The 3927-nt window shown below is 36.0% G+C and overlaps 1 protein-coding gene and 1 long non-coding RNA gene across 4 annotated transcripts in view; one reads left to right on the top strand and one right to left on the bottom strand.

Annotated features, from left to right (window-relative positions):
* LOC107732677 (zinc finger protein 271-like) overlaps positions 1-1788 on the bottom strand; it is a 10542-nt gene extending 8754 nt beyond the window's left edge. For all 3 annotated transcript variants that reach the window (XM_016544087.1, XM_016544088.1, XM_016544086.1), the window contains exon 1: positions 1509-1788. The gene's annotated coding sequence lies outside the window, so the exon portion shown is untranslated. The remainder of the gene's footprint in view (positions 1-1508) is intronic.
* Positions 140-568, top strand: LOC107732678 (uncharacterized). The gene is made up of 2 exons (XR_001638896.1): positions 140-368; positions 471-568. It is a non-coding gene; the product is annotated as an uncharacterized LOC107732678 (long non-coding RNA).
* Positions 1789-3927: the final 2139 nt, after the last annotated feature.

Genomic DNA, 3927 nt, shown 5'->3' on the forward strand with positions numbered 1-3927 from the left:
AGGTTTGTTTTGTACTATCTTTAAGACCTGTGCACTGACAATTGCAAAACTTTAATACTTCAGTAGCATTACTTACTTCAATTACTTCAATAGTAACGATTGATATTCAGGACTTGTCAGCCTTGCAGAGACTTTGCTTTGAAGACCTTTTAATGAACTAACTTCCACATTTCAATATGCCCCTGACTTCTAAGGGGTGTTTTTATTTGTGACTACTCCCAACAGCCTAGAATTCTATCAGTACAAAATCACATTTTTATTTTCTGTTTGCAGGAAGAAGATTTGGTGTTGATGGAGGAGGCAACATCTTCAAGGCAAAAACTTAGACCTCATTCAACATCATCCAATGTTGCAATCCCCCTCAGGAGGTACACAAGCAAAAGCTAAAGTGAACATTGTCAATTATCGATTCCTATTTTACAAAATTTGCCCTGCATACATTTTTGTCTTTAATGTGAAGGCACTTAAAGCCCAGTGCCCGATATGCACAGGAACATTTCCAGTGTCAGAAGTAGAACTGCCATGCCAGCCTTTGTGGAGAAAGGTAATGGTAATAGTGACTCACATTTAATGCACAAGTAAAAGTGAGCACAGTGCACTTATACTAAAAAATATACTATTTTTTTCTCTCGTTAATTTGTAAAGTACAAACGAAAATGAAACTAAATGAGCATAAAATTGCTCATTTTATATTCTGGCATTTATGTGCTGTTGACTTTTTCACTTTCATCCACGAGTATGCAATGATGGAGAACAAGCTTTAGGGGGTTTTAAGAACCAGAACCAAGCTGAGTGAGCAATAAAGCTATAGTGAGCCCCTTTATTAAAATACCTGGAGGTGAGGAATAATACAAAAATGGTCATATTCACTCAGTATTACTTGACCTAATTCACAAATATCTCAACTACAATTAAGTAGAAATTAATTGTATTCAGTTGTGTTTTAGGTACTAAAACAGTCCAGAACTTTACAGTGAAACACATTTTTATATTGAAATAATGAATATTTCTGTGCCACCCCAGACTGGTTGCTGGCCCCTCCCAGGTGAAAACATCCTGGCTCTGCCACTGATCACAAGCAGAGTTGTCACTTTGGAGTGAGATTTACATGGGCAGAGTGAGCGCGTGAGACAGAGCCTGGAAGCCTGTGTCAAATGCGTGAGAGTTGGCAACCCTGGCTACAGCTAGCATCAAGCTACGCATCAATTTATGAGAATAATATGATTCTAGTCATGTGAGGCAGAAATGTGTCATTTGTTGCATTTTGGAATAAACTAATCGCTTTAGCTGCTTAGCATTTCTCATATAAGCATGCTCTTATACAGTAACCCGAATCACGTGTGTAGAAACGTTTTTCTCTACGGAACAGAACGAGGTTATTACGAAATGAAAGTGTAATGTTAGTCATCGGAAGTGAAGTGCGAGTTATGAATGACACTCGATGAAAACAAGTGACTAGCTTAAACTGTGTAAAGTGTAAAAGGGTACCATTGTGAAAATACACTCACCTCAGAAAACTCCGTAAACTCGGAAAAACGGCTCGCTTCTGAAAACTCGAGGCTGAAGGCAGCGCGCGGGAGGGGTGACGTCATTACCGCAAGACGAGCAACGGCTGAGGAGATCAAAAGAGCGCCAAAACTTATTTAATGACAAAACATCTATAAAACACAAAAATAAATAAATTAGGGTGAAAGCTGATGTAGACAGTCAGTTTTGTGTGGGGTGAAATACAGTTGATTAGGCATTTAAGTTTTATCAAGAAATTTAAAACATAAAAAGCCCCCAAAGCAAACATAATTCATAATGGCCTTAAATATTTAAATTATTTTTTTCCAGCGGCAAATACAATCAGCAGACAAAAGTTGTTCAAATATAAAAAGTAAAAATATCAATGAATTAATGAAGTAACATTTAATCAATGATAAATAAATTAATTAAATTAAAATAGATAAGTAGAAGTGAAAACTAATGAGATGGATCTCTCTCCTTACTGACTTCCAAAATTGAAATGGTCAGCTGCAAAACTATAATCTTGCATCTGCGTTTTCTAAATACATCATAAATGGAAGTATAAGGTGTTTTAGAAACAACAATTAAGAACAAGTTAAAAATAAATTTAGTCTCAGTTACAACAGAAACACCTTGGGTCTCTCACCCGTCCCTTGGAGAGTTTTGACCCGAAACTCATTTTTAAAAACTGAGCGTTCATTGGAATGGTACGAGACTTTGTGACGTTTGTCAAACTTGAACCTGGAATACACACACACACACACACACACACACACACACACACAAAATAAATAAAGAAAGAAATAAAATAAAAAATTTAGTGGATTCGAGGACTTTATGCGGGTGTAATTAAAAAAGCAATGAAAGTGTCCCTCGCGGGTCCACGAGGATTTGACCCGCCATAGGAATGAATGCAATGTCCAAAAAAACTGTTTTTTTATGTGGTTTGATTTTTTTTTACATAGCCTACAAAATCTGTCGCAATCCAGAAAAGATGCATACCCAAAAACTCACATACCTACCCACACTGAATGCAATGCAATGCACTTGATTTTCCATTTCAACTTTGCAGTTAGTATCTGAATGTTGTCAAATTTAGGCAGTGTTTTGTACGGAATTGCAGGTTCATTTAAGTCATGTTTTAATATTAATAATGACATTGTATTAAAGAAATAGTTCACCCAAAATTAGAATTTGCTAAAAACATATTCACCCTCAGGCAGTGGCGTAACTTTGCTTTGAAAAGTGGTGGGGACACCGCGCAACTCGTTTTGCTAGTTTTTTATTTAATAATCTAATTTACTTGGGGACTGGGTTTAGAGTTGAACAAACTAAATTTTTGCTTTTCAAAAATACATCGATGTACCAGCGGCGGCTCCAGAGATATTTTATGTGGTTTGATTTTTTTTTAACATAGCCTACAAAATCTGTCGCAATCCAGAAAAGATGCATACTCAAAAACTCACATACCTACCCACACTGAATGCAATGCACTTGATTTTCCATTTAAACTTTGCAGTTAGTATCTGAATGTTGTCAAATTTAGGCAGTGTTTTGTACGGAATTGCAGGTTCATTTAAGTCATGTTTTAATATTAATAATGACATTGTATTAAAGAAATAGTTCACCCAAAATTAGAATTTGCTAAAAACATATTCACCCTCAGGCAGTGGCGTAACTTTGCTTTGAAAAGTGGTGGGGACACCGCGCAACTCGTTTTGCTAGTTTTTTATTTAATAATCTAATTTACTTGGGGACTGGGTTTAGAGTTGAACAAACTAAATTTTTGCTTTTCAAAAATACATCGATGTACCAGCGGCGGCTCCAGAGATATTTGAACGCAGGTGCTGAGGGGGTGCTAGATCATTGACAGAGAGAGCTGGGCAATTCAGGGCTCCAGACTCATTCTTCCCACTGGTCGCTCTTTTGCTATTAACTTTCTCAGTTGGTTGCACAAGCACAGTTTTTTTTTGCCTACAACATGCTATTAATCAATGCATGCTGATGAACTTTTATCGTAGTTTATAGTTATATGGAAACGAAAGTAGTTAACATTCAACCCGTTCTTTTTCATCAGTAGTATTATTTGTGATTTGAATTTTGTGAATGGGAGTTCCTCTTTTGCTTTGCAATTAACTTTCTCAGTTGGTTGCACGAGCAGTTTTATTTTATTTTTTTTTGCCTACAACATGCTATTAATCAATGCACGCTGATGAACTTTTATCGTAGATTATAGTTATATGGAAACGAAAGTAGTTAATGCTGTGTTATAAGCCGGGCCTCGGATGCTTTCACTTTCGATTTCACGATCTTGTCAGGTTTTACAATAAAATATAATTGTCTATTTTGCTTACATCTTTTTCCTTTCACGTTTTAAGACAAAAAAAAAAAAAAAGAGGGATTCATTATTTTTATTTA

This window comes from Sinocyclocheilus rhinocerous, unplaced genomic scaffold, assembly GCF_001515625.1.
Source record: "Sinocyclocheilus rhinocerous isolate Xijiao unplaced genomic scaffold, SAMN03320098_v1.1 scaffold579, whole genome shotgun sequence".
Classification (NCBI taxonomy): Eukaryota; Metazoa; Chordata; class Actinopteri; order Cypriniformes; family Cyprinidae; genus Sinocyclocheilus; species Sinocyclocheilus rhinocerous.